The 22,203-nt window shown below is 44.9% G+C and overlaps 1 protein-coding gene across 3 annotated transcripts in view; it reads left to right on the top strand.

Moving 5' to 3' along the window:
* LOC138758024 (E3 ubiquitin-protein ligase MARCHF1-like) overlaps nucleotides 1–22,203 on the top strand; it is a 459,755-nt gene that overhangs the window by 136,699 nt on the left and 300,853 nt on the right. The window contains exon 1 of one of the 3 annotated variants that reach the window (XM_069926296.1): nucleotides 2,237–2,364. The exons of the other annotated variants lie outside the window; for them this stretch is intronic. The gene's annotated coding sequence lies outside the window, so the exon portion shown is untranslated. Of the gene's footprint in view, nucleotides 1–2,236; nucleotides 2,365–22,203 lie in introns of those variants that run through there. 3 annotated transcript variants of the gene reach the window in all.

Here is a 22,203-nt window from a genome sequence, read left to right as displayed (position 1 = left end):
GAGGAGGAGAGGTTATGAGAGGTTGTGTTTTATGTGGGGATTAGGTAGGATCGACTGGATTCATCTAGTCTATGTCAACTCCTTTTACATCAGTCTCTGAACTTCGCTCCATATCATGGTTTTGCACTTATCAAATTCCTTATTAAAAGTACAGATCGACTACATCCCCGTCCAGTCTGCTTCCACCAACCCAAAGGAGCAGGATTTCCACTTCATACCACATCGTCATTTTAAATTAGTTTATCTCTGTATTTTCCTTGCAGTTTTTGCTCAAAAATTTAAATCAGCGGCTTCAAGTTGTTTAAATCTCTCCTGTTGGCAACAGTTTCCTTAGAAAATTCAAATTTCAAGGTACAGATTTATTGTCAGAGCACATACCGTATATTTCGGCATATAAGAAACCCAAACAAATCTCTCAAAAAATGAGGGTTGACTTATTCACCGGATATAATTTTGACACCTTAAATTCAGCTCCAAATCCAATCCGCACTGATCCAACGTTTCAGTCAACCCAAGAAAAGCAGATTTAGTGTATAAGTCAACCCTTGAAAAAACCAAAAAAATATCCAACTGCAACAGATTTTCATTGAGATTTTTATTGAAAACATCCTAATTAGAACCCTTCAAAATCACTCTCACTATCATTGTCTGAAGCAAGGAGGGCAGCAAGCACATCCATACTCTCACTCTTTAAACAGTCATCATATGGGTCCTAGTCTGTATCTGATGAGGCGGTTTCAGCTTCGTCGTCAGTGTCCCACAATAAATCATCTTCCGTGCCATCAATTGCACAAGAGATACTGCACTTTTTGAATGATTTTATCACAGTCTCTACTTTAACTTTGTCCCATGCCTTTATCACCAAATCACACAGCACATCAAGTGATGCAGCATGCATTGCCTCGCCTTTTGTAAACGACTTCTCTGCACTTGACATCCATGCAGTCAATTCCTTGCTCACATGGTCTTTGAATGGCTTGTTCAAGCAGACATCAAGAGGTTGCAATTATAGACTTCAAACCACCGAGGATAACCGCCATGTAAGTATTATGTAGTGCTAATTTACTTTTAGTCTCCTCAGTTAAGTGGCTACAGCAAACTCCATTTTTTGCTGCCTGTTCCATACATTGTCTATCCATAGTTTTATACCATTTTCATCCATCCATCCTTTTTCATGAAAAATGTAAAAAAATACCTGCAGGGAATTTAATTTTCATTTTAATTTTGCATTTGAAGATTACCATGGGTCTTAAACTTTGCCCTTTCAGGAATGCATGATAACACCATGGTAAACCTGATCTTTTCATGCCCTGTACTAGTGGCAAAATATTAGATGTGGGGCATGGGGTACCTGTCGGATGTGGTGGCCTCGTTGAACCGGTGATAGTCACCACATGGTCTCCACCCTCCTGTCCTCAGTACCATGTGCAGGGAGAGAGGTCCAGGGGCTGTTGGAATGTCATACTATCCTTCCTTTTTTTAAACTCCTCCTTGGCGAGGATAAGCCTTACAGGGGAAAGGCGACGTACCCTAGCTTGGAGCGGGGGTCCTCGGTGAGGATGTGGTGCTTACTCTGTGCTTCATCTTGGCAGCAGAAATATGTGGCGCTATGATCAGAGGGAACTCCGCTAGGATCCGTGTGAATGCGTAGTCGGATAGCATAATGGAGTCAAGGTAGTGGGCAGATAGCTTGGCTTCCCTCAGGTGCGTGGTTTGAAAAGTCCTGGTGTGCACCAATCGCCGTCCTTTAAGGTCCACCAGCAGGCATGGGGTCGCAGGTAGTCTTCTCCCAGGAACAGTTGCACCACAGCCGCAATCGTGAATGTCCGCATGAACCAGTTGCTGATGAAGCGGAGGTGGACAGTGCAGGTGTCAAACGTTTGTATGGTGGTGCTGTTCACTGCCCTCAGTGCCCGGCCGACCTTCCCATTCTGAGCATCATAGGCCAAGGGGGCGGTGGGGGGGGGGGGGGTGAAGCACACTTATTTTGGTACCAGTGTCAACGAGGAGGATGCGCCTTCCGGACAGAGAGTCCCACACGTGGAAGAGGCTGTCATGTTAACCAACCATCGCAGCCATTTCAATGGGCCCCCCCCGCACCCCACCACTGATGATTGGTTGGGGAGGGGGGTTCATTTGCCTCTCTGTTTTCTGTGGCCTTGTTGCTGGCTGTGTGCAGGGCCAAGTGACCTGCACCACTGAAGTACTGTTTTCCTTCTTTGCTCTCTAGAGCACTTACGCCCGAGCTATGACTTTCCTTGGGTCTCTGAGGTCCTCATCGGTGAGCAAGAGTGGATATCTTCGGGTAGCTGTTCCAGGAAAATCTGCTTGAAGAGCACACAAGGCCTGTGTCCCTCATCAAGGGTGAGCATTTCTCTCATGAGGGAGGATGGGCCCTTGTTCCTCAAACCATCCGTATATAGCAATTGGACGGTGTACTCCTGCCGTGAGAGCCTGAAGGTAGGTGCGGGTTAATAGCTCCTTGAGGGCATTGCATTTGCCTTGCTCTGGAAGCTGCTGTAGGAAGTTGATGACCCTTGCTGCTGTCTCCTGGTTGACAAGCTCACCAAGTAGTAGTAATGTGTATCATCTGAGGTGATCTGTTGGAGGTGGAACTGAGCCTCTGCCTGTTCAAACCACGTGTGGTTGTGACGCCAAGAAAGTTGGCAGCTTCAATGAAACCTCATGAAGCACTGGTTGATCCACCATCTTTGAGCCCAACTGCCGGTTGGACCTGTTGGTGTCACCAATGTAGTGTGTATGCTACTATGAAGTGTGGAAGAAAAACACACACACGAGGAGTCGAAGTCGAAGACTGATTTATTGCACTGGCAGATCTGCTTATCTTCATTCCTCACTACTGACATCAGGAGTGACGTCACAGCAGTACTGATCTCCAACTGGGTGGCTTTCCCACCATTGCTCGCTGTTTCCCACTGCATGGTTGGTCACCTGGGATGAAGGTTGCTGGCCCCCACGGGGTCTGCACGGTCGCTGCGTTCGTCGGCCATTTTGTGCATTGGATCACGTCTTGGTTAGCGGACTGCTACATTACCAAATATTTGTTTTTTTAGATATTTACAGATTAGAAATTTCTTATATTACTGGATTTTCCATTTGTATATCCACCAGATCTAGTGTGCAATATTTTTCAGTTGAATCCTTCTCTGAAAGGATTAATTGGAATTATATATGATAGATTATTGAAGTTACGTCCATTACTTTACAATAAGATTAAAAAGACTTGGGAACTGGAACTTGCAAGACACTTATTGGAGGATCTATGGGATAAGATTCTTAAACTGGTGAATACATCTTCAAGAATGTTTTGAATTATTGGGAAGTAGAAGTTCTGCCTGGCCCACAGGAGAAAGAATCTCAGGGTTGTATGTGATGTCATGTATGCACTCTGACAATAAATCTGAAAAGTGAATCTTATAACCTCTTGTATTTGTATCCAGCTTCCTGACCAATAAATGATTAGCTTTCCTAATTATTTGTAACCTGTGATTAGGATCCCCAGATTTTTCCACATTTCAGAGAGCTCTTCAGTTAGATAAGGTGCTTTTTTTAAAAAAATCCTGTCAAAATGGATAATTTTGAGCTCTCTCACGTAAAAATCTATTTGCCATAAGCTTTTATTTCTCACAATAATCAATGAAGCGATGCCTCATAACTGCCATCTGAATGTGATACATGTTAATGATTTTGTTTGGATGTAACAAAAAAAGGCAGTGATTTCAGCATTCATGCTTTGTCTAGTGGGAGAGTGAAACACTGGAGAGTGAAGTGGTCAATTTATGCAGGGGTAATAATCACATCAAATTACTTACAGTCATTTAGACATAAATGCCTGACCTCTTGTGGATGCCTAACCCATCCAAAAGCACAGCAGTACCTGGTATGAGAATCCATACTATTGGCAAGAAGGGTTCTCTGGTGTGCCACAGGCTGGTTGGTCTTTTCATTTTTATAACAAAATTAAAGTACACTACCAATAACCTTATAATCAGTGTCAAATAGTATTAGAATTATATATGATATTCTTATGAATTGCAATATAAGACCCCATATTGATGCATGTGTTTCTTTGTTCTTTTTTTACATCAAATATAAAAATTATGTTTTAATCCAATTTAATGGTGCTGGCATCTAGGGGAAACATAATTTTCTTTAGTCTATGGTGAAGGGCAATTTTCAACATTCAGAATTTATTTGTGTCATGTTGCTGTATGTTCCCTCACTAAGAACTCTCACAAGTCATAACAGCAGTCACTGAAATGTTGGTGAGCTGCTAGGATTACTGAAGAGATTCTTGTTTTACATTAAGTTGCAATGGTTTCAAATACTTACATGCTGAACACATGTTATATAATGATATAAAGCACATCTTGCGGATGCTGGGTATCTGTGAATAGTGGAAGGGGGATTGCTTGCTGCTAAATACAGCTCATGGCACCAGCATGATTCTGTATGCAAGAAGTACCCTCAAAAGCAGGAGGTCTGTCAGAAATGAAAATATTCAAAGAAGCTGCCTGCTTCTGATTTAATGTCGCTTCAGTTTTACAGGATTTCACCCCTTAGTTTTCCTGGATACGTGAAGGATTGTGTTCATCAGGTAAGAGCTGTTGAAAGACAGATTGTAGGACCAGGAGATATGGAACAATTATCCAGCATGGTCAGGTTACTTCTGAGTGGTGAGACCCTCATAAATGTCTGACCTCTTGTGGATGGCTAAATCATCCAAAAACTCAGCAATATCTGATCCCAGTCTCCACGGTGATCATTAAACCCCTGATGTCCGTCTCCTTGCTCGGTATGACTTCTCTGTGCCACACAGGATATTCAGCTTACTCTAATCTCACTTTGACCATCTTTTACCCCTTGTGATATGTGCCACCGCACCCCAAACCATGTCATAACTCCCACCCCACTCCACCCCACCCCCCCCCACCCCAACATCCCCAGTTCTCATGATGGGCTAACCTTACCTTAGCGGCTTTCCCAACAGAAAACATTAAAAGCTGTTCCTGCCATTAAATTTAGTTGCAAATCCTTCATCTTTCTTCTCCTTCATCACAATTATTAGAGCAATTACACATCAGTTATTACCACAGAACTTGCTACACATAATTTTCACAGTAAATTAAAATTTTATTTTCCAGTATATTTTTATATATTCAAAATAGATTCTGAAAGCATGATTGTTTAGTGCCATTGATTTTTCTCCCGGGTGGCTAGCAGCAGTGGTGGGAGATCGACTTTTAACTTCAGGAGACTCCAGAACAATATGACAGGATTGGTAAACCCATTGAAGATGCATGACATAGCAGGATACTCAGCTACCTGATGCAAGAGTGGGAACACAATCAAGGGGGCGGGGTTACAGTTAAGCAGAAAATTGACTTGATTTCAACTCCGACTCTGCTCAGCATCAACAACATTTCTGCTTAAATTACAGCTGTTGAAATCACAATCAAGGAATCTATTTGCTAATAATTTTCATTCACAGAATTCAGGAATGATAGCTGTCAAGAATTGGTGCGCTGTTGAAAATTCCAACATTGCACAGCGAATGACACTTCCCATCAATGCTGTCAATAACACGATCGAATCTATGTCTTGGTAAAGAGCAGAGCAATTTGTAAGACTGTTAGCATTTGAATTTCAATAATATTAGTCCCTATTTGATCAGTGCTCAGTCTACAAAAATCAACTGTTTGAAACTGGTTGTTTACAAGCAGAGTAATGGCTATTGTCTGTGTTCATTCACAGTTAGACGACAATGAGCACTTTGAGGAACATGCAGATCTCCCCTGCTGCTTCCCTAATGATGCTTGCAAAATGCTAACCTGTCCCACTTTGCTGTATTATTTCCATTATCGGTGCTTTTTAAAAAGCGATGTGCACAGTTTATTCTTAAAATGTTTTGTATTTAATTGATCATTTCTTCCATTTTATATTACAAGTTTCAAGGTAATTTATTACCAGCTAGCTTGTTCGTTAAACATTGATGTATTCCTGGTTCTGTTTGTAATGAAGTCAGCCAGCTACTCAATTAATTTGTTGTAAAATGTTGTAATAGGCACAGCTAATTTAAATTTTAAATTAGACTGGCATCCAGCATATAATCATGTTGAAACTCATTTTAATATCTTGCTATTGGCAGGATTTCACTTGTTGATGGGTTTTAAACTCTACCTGTCACTTTACTCTTTAGCTATTTGTTATTGGTAATGATATTTGCACTGCCTTTTCATTTTGTATCATTCGCATGCATCTTGTTTGTTTGCTGTTAGACAGTGAACATTATGCAGTGACACAAACATGATTTATTTTTGACCTTACTGCAATTCATGGAGGAATCACAGAAACAAATATTCAGTCTCAAAGCTTATTGTCTGCAGTTTCATCTCAAATTATAATTGTTATGGTAACTGGGGTCAAACCGAGATCAGTGCAATCTCGTTCTTGTACCCCTGTTTCTGAGCTAAGTGAAATGTCTCATTTGAATTTATTTTTGTTTCAGTAATTTTTTTTATGATCATAATAATTTTTACAATCGACTGTGCATAACCGTGACTATTCACTTTATCTACCCCTCAGCCTTCTACACTCCAGGGGGGGGGGGGGGAATTCAGCTTATTAAACCTTTCATTGTAATTCAAACACTATAGTCTGATCTTTGTAAATCTTTGCTGCACCCATACCAGCTTAATGACATCTTTCCCATAGCTGCATGACCAGATGTGCACACAATACTCCAAGTATGGTCTCACCAATATGTTGTACAGTTGTAACATGACATTTCTGCTCCTGTGCTTGACGCCCTGACTGATTGATGGCAAGTGCACCAAATGCATTTTTCACCAGCCTATTGACCTGTATTGCCAGGTTCACGGAACTATGGACCAGCAACTCCAAGTCTCTCTGTTCTTCAACACTCTCTATATATGAATAGATGATAAACAACATCTGACTCAGCACTAATCCCTGTGGGCTGCCACAGATTAATGTCCTCCAAACTAAATAACAACCCTCTACCACCACCCTCTGAATCCTATCAACAAGTTCATTATATATTCAGTTAGCCTGCTCACCCTGGGTCCCATGTCATCTGACCTTCTGACTAGCTTACCATGTGGGACCTTGCCAAAGGCATGGCTAAAGAACATGAAGATAATGTCTGCCTCTTGCCCTTGTCAATCCTCTTTGTCACCTCTTCAGTCGAATCTGTGAGAATCAATTTCCAATGCATGAAACCATGCTGACTGTCCCTAATGAGACCTTGCTTTTCCAAAGCTAATAGCTCCTGACCTGCAGAATCCACTCCAGTAACTTTCCTACCACTGATGTTTGGCTCACTAGCCTGTCCTTCCCTAACTGCCCTTGCAGACCTTCAAACCTCAGCTCACCCCAAATGCACAACATGTGTTTTGACAAAGCCATGGTGCACATAGATCATTATAGAACAATCCTTCAGAAGATTGGAGATTCCATCCACTCTCTGGACATGTCCAGAAGCATTCTGCACTAGGAGGAGACTGCACTCCAACTCAACTGCGAGTAGCTGAGGAACTGGGTGAGGAGGAGGAAGAATGGCAGCGGAATCGCAGTAGATGCAGACTTGTCTACTCAGCATGACAATGTCTACTTGGCCACAGTGCAAAAAAAATGAAATTAACACAAAACAATCCAGACCATATTTATGAGGAATAGCTTACAACATTGTTCTCAAAATCATTAATCACATTTGCCCATCCTGTAAGTGCCTGTCTTCCATGTCTCTTTGCAAGCTCCATATCTCCCTTGAAACTCTTGTCCAATGGTTGGAGGACTGATTTCACTGAAGAAAACTGTAAATGGCTTTGTTCTGCATCAAACTCGATGAACTGCCTGGCTGTTTTAAAAGAGCAGACTGCCCACAAGAACCAGCTATCCAGTTAGTGCCTATGTTATCAAGAGTCTTTATTTGGAAGTGATTGCTTGCAGGGTATGGTAGATTAGAAATTATTTAAGACAGATTTCTAGATTATTAATACAGAATGTGAGCCTGAATCTCTTCACAGGAGCTGCAGAATACAAATACATTAATTTATTTTATGTTTTTGTACCCACATTCCCATCAACTTTCCCCAGACTCTCTAACTTGAATGGATGGGTGGGGAGTGGGAAACAATTGAAGCAGCTGACTAACCTACTGATATGTGTGTTCATTGGAATGAGGGAGGAAACCGGATTTTGGTGAGAGCGTGGAAACTGGAGGTCCACCTTGTATCTAGATCACTGGAGCTGCAAGCCAATGGTATGCTCATGATGGGATGGTGGGTGGGTGAGGGGGGGGGGGGCACATCCATGCTTTGTGAAAGTGAACACAACCCATTTTGAATCCAGTGCATTTTTCTTAACTCCCCCCCCCCCCCACCTGTATCCATCCATCACTTGCTTGCCTGTGCTCTTCCCCTTTCGTCTCCCCTACCTTCTCATTCAGGTGTCTGCCTGATTTTTGGCACTCCTGAAGAAGCCCAAGACACCATCAACTCGAGCCTCACCTGCATAACCTCCATTACCCACACATCTGCCCTGGACCCCTCCGCCCCCTCGAGCAACGAGATCAGGATTCCCCTTGTCCTCACCTACCACCCCACCAGCCTTCATGTCCAACATCATCCTCTGCCATTTCTTCCACCTACTATAAGATCCCACCACGTCACATATTCCTTTCTCTTCCTCTTTCTCCCTTCCACAGGGTCCGCTCACTTCATGACTCCTTTGTCTATGTCACCCTCCCCTCCAATCGTCCCCTTTGACACTTACTCCTGTGACCGCAGGAGATGCTCCACATGCCAACACATCCTCTCTCACTACCATTCATGGCCCCAAACAGTCCTTCCAAGTGAATATTTCACTTGTGAATCTGCAGGGGTCATCTACTCCATCCCATGCTCCCATTGTGGTCTTCTCTACACAGACAGGAAGATCGCTTTGTTGAGCACCTTGGCTCTGCCCGATGCAATAGTGTGGATCTCCCAGTGGCCACCCATTTAAATTTCCCATTCGATTCCCTTGCTGACATGTCTCTGACTTCCATTTAACCCCCCCCTTCATCCCCATCATCATTTCCCCAGCTTTGTCTTTTGCTCTTTCTCTTCCTGTCTCCCTCTGTCTCCTTTCACAGAGCCAAAATCATTTCTCAACTCTCCTCTTATCATATCCAATTAACACCTTTTGTTGGCCTGGATTCCTCCCTCAGGCAGCCTTGTCTTTATTCTGACGCCTTCCTGTTCTTTGGTCATTCCTTGAAGCAAGGCTCAGGCCCGAAACGTTCATAATATATCTTTACCTCCTATGATGAGTTCCTCCAACATTTCTATGTGTTTAACAACAATCACAGCAACTAGAGACTTTTGTGTTTCACTCTGAGATGTTGACTGCCTTTTGTTTTCTCTGAAGGCTGTGTGGCCAGCTGAGTTTCTCCAGCACTTTTGTTGACTGTCCTTTTTTTAATATTAGTTGTTACTCACTGAAACACAGAGAAATCAACTTGTTATTTTTTAATATTCAAACTTCAGATGCTGGAGGGACAGCATGGCAGTCAGCAACCATGGATAGAAATAGTTTCAGGTCGGGAACCCTTATCATGACCAATGCACAAAGAGGTGATATTAAATATATCAAAGTGCGTGGGGGAAGTAGCTGAGGAGGGGCTGAGGTGATAGGGTATTGCACAGGTGGGAGTGTAGAAAGGCAAGTAGAGGAAGGGAAGGGTGGGGTTAGAGAGAAAAGTTAGAACAGGAGAATGCAAAAGATGGAAACACTAGGATCACATGGAGATTAAGTTACCAAAAATTGGAAAGAAAAGTTGATGTCCACGGCATTGAAATAAAGGCCGTCCAGGAGAAATAGGATGTGTTGTTCCTCAAGTTTACATTTAGCCTCACTCTGGCAACGGGTGAAGCCGAGGACAGACATATCTGTGTGGGAATGCTGAGGGGAATTGAAATGATTGGCAACCAGTGGTTCTAGCTCGGACCCTCAATCAGCATGAGATTCAGTCGTTCGATCTGCATTTGCTCTCACCAATGAAGTGAGGCCACGTTAATTTTTTTTATACGTTTGCTATATTAAAACCAAGAAACTAAAGGCTTTCTCATTTTCTTCAGCATTGTGTGATAGAAAGCCACTTTTTTTTCTGGAGTGAAGAACAGTAACAACCATTTTCTAGTAATTTGTGATGGCCTAGAAATTCAACTGGTCACTAGTGAGTGTAATATATCTTTATGCTCAACATGTTTTCACTTCATTCCTGATTTAATACCCCTGATGGAGCTCATGGGGGAAAACTTGGAATAAACTGCCATCAGAGCGATCTCTGTTGGTCACTCCAGGAACAACCTATAGTCCTGGACTGCATCTCGTCAGCTAAGCTCCTCACTTACCTTGCACCTCTGGGGACTCTTTCCACCACCTCAACCTCCTCATTGATTCCCCTGATCCTGCAAGCTCCTGAGCCCCACACCACATAACCCTGTTTCCCATTCCTCCAAGCTTCCTTTGGAGAAACCCAGTTGCACACTATCACCCCCTCCCAACCATTTTCAATGTCAATATTATTCTTAACCCTATTAGTCAGCTAATGGCTGCCGCACCCTCAATAACAGTACTGAGCAGACTCCAGTGACTTTCTTTCCCCAGATCATCCATTTCCCTTTAATGACCACAGTACAGGTACATTCAGTCCCATGACTATCCCACGCCTTTGAATTGGCTTCAGGATGGATTACCAGGTGGCATTTGATTGAGAAGTTTTCAGTGGTGCCAAGTATTGAAATAACATTCTGCAACAGAGTCATGAATCAGTGGAATTCAATGCCGCACACAGCAGTGGAAGCCAGATCACTGGGAGTCTTTAAACAAGAAAGAGCCAAGTATCTCATTAGTGAGGGCATCGAGGGATATGGGGGAAAGGCCAGAAATTGGAACTAGTGTAGAGTAGCTGAGTGCATATTTACGGAACAGACTCGATGGGCCTAGTGGTTGCCTCATGTTCTTTTGTCTTGTGATCTTGTGAACAAAATCCACTCAACACAATCTTTTGAGCCTAAAAATAGCATAGAAATACATTCTTGTTGAAACCAAGTATTAAAGCATAGACAAAAGAGATTCGTCGTGCAGCTCCGCTTTGGTAGATGAGAGATCATGCACTGCAGCATGGTCCACTTACCCTTTAGTTCAATTGTGGCTCATAACTAAACAGATAAACTTTATCTGGCTAAGGAGCATTTAAAAGCAATTATACAAACAATGCAGTTGTTCCTTTAAACACTGCCTATGGTAGAAACTTTAATTAGTTAGGAAAATAATTCAAGTTCCTGAGTTCTCTTACACCACAATGCACACTGCAGATTTAAGGCTAACATGGTACAATTATTTTGATTTAGTAAGCACAATGAATTCAAGTATTGCCCAAATCATTGTCTCAATTTCTCTACATTTTAATTGATTTGCTTTAATTTCTTGTGTTGAAACTTGAGAAAGGCAATTAATGCCTTTCAGGATGTGAAAAATTAATGAAGGCTCCATAAGATGCATTGTGGTGGGATGTAAATTCTTCAGCATTTGCATAAGTAATTGAAATTGTTTTAATCGTAACAGAGCAAAGGTAATCTGTTTTAAATGCTAAATGAAATATTCATCATATGCACTTTCAAGAATGCTTAAAGTTAAGTAAACCAGAAAAGCACAGTTCTATTGACTTTTAAATGAAATATCTGCAACTGCAGATTGAATGTCACCGAAGCTTTATCAAAGGCATATTCAATATATCTATGATGATAAATGTCGGGGCTTGAACTTGATATTTGCATTGAGGGACAGACTGAGAAAGTTCCACAACATCTGTATCCTAACATTTTCATGAATACAAAAGATACGATTATCGTGCAGCAACTCCTTGTTGAAATTGCCACAATCAAGGAAAGATGAGGAGGCTTAGGACAGGGTGCAGAAGAGGTTCACCAGAATATTGCTTTCATTGGAGAGATTAGCTACAAGAAGAGATTGGACAAACTTGGATTGTTTTTTCTGAAGTTTCGGAGGCTGAAGGGTGACATGATGGAAGTATTTAAAATAATCAGGAACATGGATAAGGTTGTTATGTGAGCTGTTTTGAAAGGGAGTCTGGTTACTGTTTTCTTTTACTTCTGGTGTGCCTTGTATATAGCTTGGAGACCACGCTCTGCGTGTCAGAGGCAAAACAACAGAGGAACAAAACAAGCCTGTGTGTGTGTGTGGTTTTGCTGTCCCAGAAAAGGTGTTCTTTTGAACTTGAAGTTATCAAGGGGTCCTTTTTCAAAGCAGAAGTTATCACATATTTTTGAAGATGAGGTGACTCTAGTTTTATGGAAGTGTTGACCCATTTTAAACCAGAGCTCTGTGTTCAAATGGCTATGTTTTTAGCCACACAGTGGAAATCGGGGAAATTCCATTTGATGAACTGGCCCAATAGTTTAACTTTCACAGCCTTTTCAGGAAGCCAGGTCAGTCTGTGGCCAGTTTTGTGGCCGAGCTTCAGCAGCTATCAGGGCATTGTGATTTTGAGGCAGTTTTGGATGATGTGCCCTGTGATATGTCGGTATGTGGTATTAATAATGGCGCCATGAAATGCCACTTGTTGGGGGAAACCCCACTGCTGACTTTCAAGAAAGCCCTGCCTAGAGATTGTCCAAGGCATGGAGATGGTGACTGATAATGGCAAGGATATCCAGAAAGGACACGGGGGTCACAGTCAGCAACAATGTACCAAGTCAGGAGGGAGACTGGTATACAGGCAAAGTGTGGAATGTTTTTGGTGTGGAGGGATGTGTTATCCAAATGAGTGCAAATTCAAAGACACTGTCTCCTACAGTTGTGGCAAAAAGGGACATTTAGGTAAGAAGTGCAGGAGTAGAAAGGGTAAGGCTAAGCCTGGGCAGGGGAAAGCTCAATGGGCTCTGGCAGCCACACACTACCTGAAGAAGCAGATGAAGAGACTGTGTGTACTTACAATATGTTTGGAGTGGAAACAGATGAGGAACCAGCTGAACCATATTCTACCAGAGTCACTGTCAGGGGAAAAGATATAAAGTTTGAGATTGATTCAGGGGCCACAGCATCAGTCATTAGTAAGGAGATCTACAGGAGAACAAGGGAGTCCAACCTGCCTCCTGTCAGGCCATCAAAGCTCAAACTCAGGACCTATACAGGGAAACCCATACCTCATTTAGGGGTGTTATATGTGGTTATTTCAACCGAGGATCAGAAGACGGAACCCAAGCTGGTGATAGCTAAGGGAGGTGGTCCAATTTTTTGGGCCGTGATTGGCTTCGCAAAATCCAGCTCAACTGGCATGAAATTAAGTACGTACACATAGCAGAAGATATTCTACAGTGGTACAGTGATGTTTTCAGGGATGAGCTGGACACAGTCATAGACGAGTCCTCCCAGTTCCCTTTCACCATCCAATGCCCAGACACCTCATCAGGGCATTGACACAGATCTTCACCATGTTCAGCTACCCCACATTTATCCACAGCGGGGGGTCTAGCTTCATGAGTGAGGAACTGTGCCAGTAACTGACAGCAAGGGGCATTGCAACTAGTCGCATGACTAATTACAACCTCACTGTTGACCCTGAGGCCAACCATGTTATTTTTAAGTCCAGGGTGGTGGCCTTCACCAAGAAAGACATGATCAAGGAGAAGCTGAAACGTTTACAGCAGTTGGACATCATTGAGTCCATCCATTTTTCAAGGTGGGCAGCTCCCATTGTTCCAGTTTTGAAGGCAAACAAAATGGGGAGGATATGTGGGGACTATAAGCTTACAGAGAATCAGGTCTAAACTGGAGGAGAACCCATTGCCACGGGTCGATGGTCTGTTTGCCACCCTGTCAAGGAGTAAGCTATTCACCAAGCTGGATATGAGCCATGCTTACTAACAGCTGCTGCTCGACAAGGATTCAAAGGAGCACACTGTGATGGCACACCACTAGGCAGGCGAACTGGCCCCACTTGTAATCCATGCGGCGGGACAGCGGCCAAAATGGCACCATCGTGGGTTTCCCATTCTTCTCAGCACAGGGCTCAGAAGCCCGCGCTGGGGGACCACATGACGTTCGGGTGACGTCAGCACCCCCCCCACCCCCCCCAGCATGGTTCTCAGCCAGCTCCGGGCTGGGAGTATAAGTCTAGCCCAGCAGCCTGCAATAAATCAGTTCTGCTCACTGAGCTCAACCCGTCTGGTTGTGTGTTCTTTCAGTATCAGTCTAGCTGCCACTACAATTGGTAACCCCGACTGGTGCAAACGTCATTGAACCCATCATGAGCAAACCTGGGATCAGTGCTATAGCCGTCAAGCTGCCTGACTTCTGGGTCCAGGAGCTGGAGACTTGGTTCGGCCACACAGAGGCTCAGTTTCACCTCCGCCAGATTTCATCCGACACGACCAAATTCTACTATGTGGTCACCACCCTAGACCAGGCTGCCGCCAAACGCGTGCTGCACCTCATTCAGTACCCACTTGCCGAAGACAAATACGAGACCATCAAGTGAGTGCTCACCGGATCCCTCGGACTATCCAGGCGCCAGCATGCCATTTGGATGCTGCACCTCGACGCCTTGGGGACAGGTCCCCGATGGAGCTGATGGACGAGATGCTTGTGCTCATGGGTGACCACACCAACTGCCCACTCTTCGAGTGCATTTTCTTCAACCATCTGCCCGAGGACATCCGGCCATTACTGGCCCAAGAGAGCTTTACCGACCCGAGGAAGGTCGCTCGGAAGGCCCAAGACCTATGGCTCGAGCGATTCCTGGAGAGCTCGGCAGTCCAGCAGGTCACGAGGCAAGGGCACGACTACTTCAAGCCTGCCCCTAGCGCTGCGGTAGAGCATCTGGCCCCTGCAGGGGCCATCAAGAATAATAACCAGGGGCACCGCATCTGCTGCAGGCCTCTGTTTCTACCACCAGCGCTGGGGAGCCAAGGATTGGAAGTGTCGTCAGCCCTGCTCATTCCAGGGAAATGAGCAGGCCAGCCGCTGTTAATGGCTGCAGCAGCTGGCCAAGGACACAGCCTCCTCTACCTGTGGGACTCAGTCAGCGGCCGGCGGTTCCTTGTTGACACTGGGGCCCAGATCAGAGTCATCCCAGTCATAGCCATCGAGACCAGGAACAGACCTCGAGGACCTCCCTTCTGTTCAGCCAACACAACAGAGATCTGGACGTATGGAGACAAGACAGTCCACTTCCAGATCGGCCGACGAAAGTTCTCATGGAGGTTAACCGTCTTGTCCCTTCTGACCACCATCCTGGGTGCCAACTTCCTCCTCGCCCACGGGCTTTTGGCAGACATTTGGGGTAGGCGCCTGGTGGACGTCTGTACTTTCCAGGCCATTAGCCTTGATGCCTCCCGCACAGAGCAGCTGCAGATGGCCACAATCAGCATGCCCAGAGACGCGTTCCAGCAAATCCTGGACATTTCCGACCCTTCTCAGGCCACAGTTCTCTGCTGACACCGCGCCACGGTCTGTTCCACCACATCCCCACCCAGGGCCCACCGGTTCACACCAAGGCATGCCGGCTCCCATGTGACAAGCTCCAGGTGGCAATGGAGGAGTTTTCGCATCTGTTGGAGCTGGGGATCATTCGGCGGTCCGATAGCCCATGGGCCTTGCTACTCCACCTGGTCCCAAAAGCCTCTGGTGGCTGGCGCCCCTGTGAAGACTATTGACGGCTCAATGAGGCGACAGTTCCTGACCGTTATCCCACTCCTCACATCCAGGACTTTACAGCCAACCTGCATGGTGCGAGGGTTTTCTTCAAGGTTGACCTGGTGCGCGGGTATCACCAAATCCCAGTGCACCTTGAAGACATACCCAAGACGGCCATCATCACTCCCTTTGGCTTGTTCGAATTTCTTTGCATGCCATTTGGGCTCAAGAACGCCGCTCAGACCTTCCAGTGCCTCACGGATTCCATGGGCAGGGACCTGGATTTCATCTTCATTTACTTAGATGACATACTCGTTGCCAGCAGGGATTGGGTGCAAAACAAGGCCCACCTGCGCACCCTCTTCTCCCAACTGGCCAACTTCGGCCTCACCATCAACCCAGCCAAGTGCCATCCTGGGCTATACCATCATGGCCGAGGGAGCCACGCCCACTGCTACGAAGGTCGCCGCTATCAAGGAGTTCCCACGTCGGAACAATCTCAAGGAGCTGCAGGAGTTTGCGGGTATAGTCAACTTCTACAACTGATTCATCCCGGGAGCTGCGAGCATCATGCAGCCGCTATTCACCCTCATCGCAGCCAAGCACAAAACCCTCACCTGGACCCCAGAGGCCTGCAGTGCATTCGAGGCCACCAAGGACGCCCTCACGAAGGCTACCATGCTTGCCCACCTGCACACCGACCTGCATATGGTGCTCTCCGTCAATGCTTCTGCCACAGCAGCAGATGAACGGAAAATGGAAGCCGCTAGCATTCTTCATCCGGTTTCTCCACCAACCAGAACGCAAGTATAGCGATTTGACCGTGAGTTACTGGGCATGTACCTGGCGGTGCGGCATTTCCGCTATTTCTTGGAGGGGAGGACTTTTACCATCTTCACTGACCACAAACCTCTAACCCAGGCACTCGCGATGGCGTCGCTAGCGATGGCCCGCCAGCAGCATCACCTCTCCTTCGTGTCGGAGTTTACCACCGACATTCAGCACAAGACGTGGAAGGGCAATGTGGTCGCCGATGCACTCTCGTGACTGGCCATTTGTGCGCTGACGCCCGGCCTCGAATTCAACCAGCTCACCCAGGACCAGAAGTCTGACGAGGAGACACGAGCCTTCAGGACTGCCATCACGGGCCTGCGGTTCTGAGACCTCCCGACTCCGAGCGGCAGAAGCACCGTCCTGTGCGATGTCTACATGGGCACTCTGCAGCCAGTGGTCCCCCAGCAATGGTGCAGTCAAGTTTTCCATCACATCCATGATCTTTTGCATCCATCCATCAAGTCCATGGTCCAGACGGTTGCAGAGCAGTTCATCTGGCACAGGCTGCGGAAGCAGATCACGGGCCGAGCCAGAACATGCACCCCTTTGCCAGATGTCTAAGGTACACATGCACACCAGGGCGCCCGTGCAAGAGTTTGAGCACATCGAGAACAGTTCAGGCACATTAATGTGGACATAATCGGGCCCTTACCCATTTCCTGGGGCAGCCATTACCTGTTTATGGTGGTGGACCGCAGCACTCATTGGCCCAAGGTGACATCAGAGCCCCCCAGCGTGGTTCTCAGCCAGGTCCAGGCTGGGAGTACAAGTCCAGCCCAGTAACCTGCAAGAAATCAGTTCTGCTCACTGAGCTCAGCCCGTCTGGTTGTGTGTTCTTTCAGTAGCAGTGTAGCTCCCGCTACAATAGCACAATTAACACACCTGGATTATTTAAATACAATCGCCTGGTGTTTGGAATGGTGTGCAGCCACGCCATTTTCCAAAGGACAAGGGACACCTTGCTGCAGGGGATTCCACACGTAGTTGTTTATCTGGATGATAGTCTCTTCATGGGGGCCACGAAAGTGGAACATCTGGCTAACTTCGAGCAGGTGTTGAAGAGGCTCTCAGATGAAGAGTTGCGATTGAAATGTGACAAACGTGTATTCTTGGCACCAAATGTGACCTACTTGGGACACAAGATCACAGCTGAGGGGCTCTGCCTGGTGGAGGACAAAGTGAGAGCCAGGCCCCAAGCCCAAAGGGCATCACGGAACTTTAATCATTTTTGGACATGGAGAATTATTATGGCAAATTTCTTCCTGACCTCGCAAGGGTTTTGGCCCCACACTACAAGTTGTTGCACAATAGAACCAAGTGGAAGTGGAGTGAAGAGCAGGAGGAAGCTTTCAAGGATGTGAAAGAACTCCTCTCCTCAGTGAAGCTGCTGGGTCACTATGACCCAGATAAGGATATCACCCTTTCATGTGGCACCTCGCCCTATGGAGTAGGGGCAGTTCTCTCACATGTAATGGAAGACTGTTCAGAGAAGCCTACTGGTTTTGGTTCATGTAACCTGATAGCTGCTGAGAAGGGATATTCACAAAGAAGGTCTGGCCATTGTTTTTGTTGTCAAACGTTTTCTTCAATACCTCTATGGACAATTTATAAAGATAATAAACCACTGATGAGCCTGTTCAGTGAGGCCAGATGCATCCACAGCTAATCTCAGCTAGAATACAGTGATGGGCTCTCACATTGTCAGCCTACCAGTACACTATTGTGTACAGAGCAGGTGGAGGTAATGTAAACACCAATGCGCTGAGTCATCTACCGTTACCTGAGACACCGGATACTCCATATGTGCCTCCAGAGATGGTGTTTTCATTAGAAATGCTATCAGAGACACCTGTAAAGGTGACTCAGATAAAGCAGTGGACAGAAAGGGACCCAGTCCTGTCTCAAGTCAAGACTTTCCTTTTACAAGGATGGGCCAATGTCGTGGAAGAAGATGAACTGAAGCCTTTACCAAACGTTAGACAGAATTAAGCCTGCTGGGGGGGTGGGGGGAGGTTGAGGGTCATCATGCTTCCCTCTGGCCATTCAAAGATTGAGGAGTGAGTTCATGAGACTTTTCCAAGGGTGTCTTGAATGAAAAGCCTTGCAAGATCCTACGTCTGGTGGCCAAGAATGGATCAGGATCTGGAGAACAAGGTAAAATCATTTACGCAATGTCAGACCAATCAGAAAATGCTACCAACAGCTCCTTTGCACCCCTGCGAGTGGCCAGACCACCCCTGGTCTAGGTTGCATTTAAACTTTGCTGGCCCTTTTATGGGGCAGATGATTCCAGTACTGATGGATACACATTCCAAAAGGATAGAAGCTCACATCATGGGCAACATTACAGCCATAGAAAAACTCCGGTAAGTGTTTGCAGTCCAGGATTTCCTGACCCTTTGGTCATTGATAATGGCCCAAACTTTACCAGAGAGTTGTTCAGTGAGTTTATTCAGCAGAATGGCATTCATCAGATTCAGACACCCCTTTCCACCCAGCCTCAAATGCTTTGGCTGAGTGGACTGTTCTGGCAATGAAGGAAGGCCTGACGAGGATGACAAAAAGCTGTCAGTACAAAACTATAGTTAACATTATACCTAAGATCTATGCAATGTCTTTCTTTTGACCCTGGAATAGCTCAAGTGGCCTTGGGTTTTCACGTTTCTTGTTTAAAAACCGTCTTATGCCACAGACTACAACTGCACACACTCCAGAGGAAATGTTGATGGGGTGTAGGCCCAAGTCAAGATTGGACCTGCTGAGCCCGGACATGAAGGCAAAAGTGGAGAGAAAGCAGGAAAAGCAGAAGGAGGGACATGATCAACATGTGCAAGAAAGAGTTAAAACCAGGTGACAATGTCAATGTGAGGGACCATCAGCAATGGACAACCGGGGTTATTCTTAAGCAGAGTGGGCCTGTCTCCTACGTTGTTAAGCTGACTGACAGACACGTTTTCCACAGACATCAGGACCATGTGCTCTTGCTTCATGATACACACTCAGAGGCGGACAGTTCCCTGGACTTTCCAATGGTGAGTCAGACTACTGTGGAGGTGTGTTCCCCAGAGAGAGAGAGAGAGAGAGAGAGAGAGAGAGAGATGCTGGCAGAGGTGTTTGAGTCCCCTGAAGAGGATGGACATTTCCACATAGACACACAATCCCCTCTTATGTCCCCAACACCAGATTCTGCCCAAAACACCTTCATCAGTGATGTCTACTGGGTCCTCAAGGGTAGTGAGCAAATCACAGCGCACTCGCAAACCTCCTGACAGACTAAATCTTTGATTGGACAGTTTTTTGGTAGACTGAATGTGGAATCTGTCATGTTTTAACAGGGGGTTCACACTTGAAGAAAAATATGATTTCTTTTGTATATTTGAAGTGATTCAGAATATTGTCAACTTTTCTGCTGGGATTTGGGAAGCACCAGTATTTACTCTTTCAGTTTACTTCTTGCTGAGGAAGGGGTAGGGGACTTTAATTGAATGGTTATATTCTCGGTGATGAGATGTTCCCTTGATTCTATTGGGTGACAAGGTCTAGCACTCCAATCTAACAACAGAGAAACAAGGTGGCTGTGTGGCATCATGGGGAATGTGGGGACACTAACATTCCTATTTAATTGCTGCAATTGAACTTCAGGGAAATGTTATGGAATGACAAAACACTAGAAATTGATAAAATGAAGGCACGTTTGATCCAAAATTCCTTTCTCATATCATCAATGTGCATCCATAATTTAAACTCCTAATTATTAATCAATATTTTTACATCAGTTCAGGGATACAGCACGGTAACATGCACTCCCAGCCCAGTAGCCTGTGCCAACCACATACACCCATGGGACCAATTAACCTTTATCTCTGTACAGCTTTTGAATGTGGGAGGAGACCGAAACAATGGGAGGAAACCCATGCAGACATGGGGAGAAGGTACAAACTCCTTATAGAAAGAAAGGTGGAGGGGGTAGAGGACTCAGAAAGAATGAAGGAATGAGGGGGAGAGACCAAGTGCAGCGCGTCGAATGACTCAAAGACTTGTCGATTCAAACCAAGGCTTTTATTACCAAAAGACTGAAGCATAGTACATCGAGGTCGACCAGTCCAGACTGACCTGGATCTGGTTAGGTCCAGCACATTATGACCTGGCCAGGAGGTGTGGCTACGGCTCTCAGCCTGTCATTAGCACTCTATACAAATATATACAGAGGTGATAGGATCCCATACTGTCCACTGTCTCCCTTCCTCCAGCTCCTGAGCTCCTTCCCTTCATTTACAAAAGATGGGGCTGGGAAGCTGGAGGAAGACATGAGGAAAGAGAAAGAGACAGAAACAATGCATGAAAAGATGCTTAAAAGGAATATCTGCAGACACCATGGTTGTGCTGCAATCCCAAAAATTGCTGCAGAAACTGAGTCGGTCACACAGTGTGATGTTGCCTGACATGTTTAAGTTTGTCCAGCACTTTTGTGTATTTCACGAAAAGATACTTGCAAGGGATGTTGAAATTAAGGTTTTTCAAGTTGTTTTAATGAAGAATGTGTGCACTTTTTTTGTATATTTTATTTATTGTTCAAAATAAGGCATCCAATCAGATATAAAATCCATAATATTTTCTCTCCTAGAGTTCCCCCCTCCCCCACTCCCCAACCCTCCTCCTTTCTCCTACTAACTACCCCAAAAGAAAGAAGAAAGGAGTTAAACACATATAACAATCAACCAGTTGCCGTGTTTGGTGCTGCCCCAACAAGTAGGGAAAAAAACCTCTACTACATATTTAAATCCATATATTTCATACCTTAACAAAAAAAAAGAATAGTTATTACATAAATTAGAAGTTATCTTTTCCAATGGAATATAGGATCTCAATTCCATGTGCCATCTTTGAATACTTAGCTGTTTCATTTTTCCAAGTAATAGCTAAATGTTTTCTCGCCACAGCCAATGCTAATCTTATAAACACAATCTGAAATTTACCTAATTTTAATTCCAAACCCAGTTTTTTAATATATCCCAATAAAAATACCAAAGGATGAAAATGAAAGTTGTGTGCTCCTTGAAAGCAGATAATTGTGATCGTGGGAAAAAAGGAAATGATGGATATTGAATGACCCCATGTCAGTGGCTCATGAAGCAACATTGTGGAAATCTCACAGAAGCATTGGACCAGTTAGTTGATTCACCCAAATTAATACAAGCAAAGCATTAATAAAGGTAATGTTGGTATCGCAGAATGAGGAAACCCCAAGGCCACTTGAGCTATTCCAGGGTCAAAAGAAAGAGCTGAGGACATTGCATACATCTTAGGTATAATGTTAACTATAGTCTTGTACTGACAGCTTTTTGGTTCAGTTGGAACATATGCACGTCTCTCTGCTGTATTTGAATAGTCAGAGAGGGAAGCTGGGGAATTATAAGCCTGCTTGTCTAACATATGCTGTGGGAAAATTACATGTGTCTAACATTAAAGTTGTAATTACTGGACATCATAAATTTTCAACTGATCAGAGAGAGCCAGTATGAATATATAAAGTCCCTGTTGTCCAGAATTCAAGCAACTGGTAATATATAAAGTCCCTGTTGTCCAGAATTCAAGCAACTGGTAATGTCAAGCAACTGGCAA

The sequence above is a fragment of the Narcine bancroftii genome, chromosome 3 (assembly GCF_036971445.1).
Source record: "Narcine bancroftii isolate sNarBan1 chromosome 3, sNarBan1.hap1, whole genome shotgun sequence".
NCBI lineage: Eukaryota > Metazoa > Chordata > Chondrichthyes > Torpediniformes > Narcinidae > Narcine > Narcine bancroftii.
The sequence above is the reverse complement of the archived record's forward strand: the minus strand, read 5'-3'. Positions and strand labels throughout refer to the sequence as shown.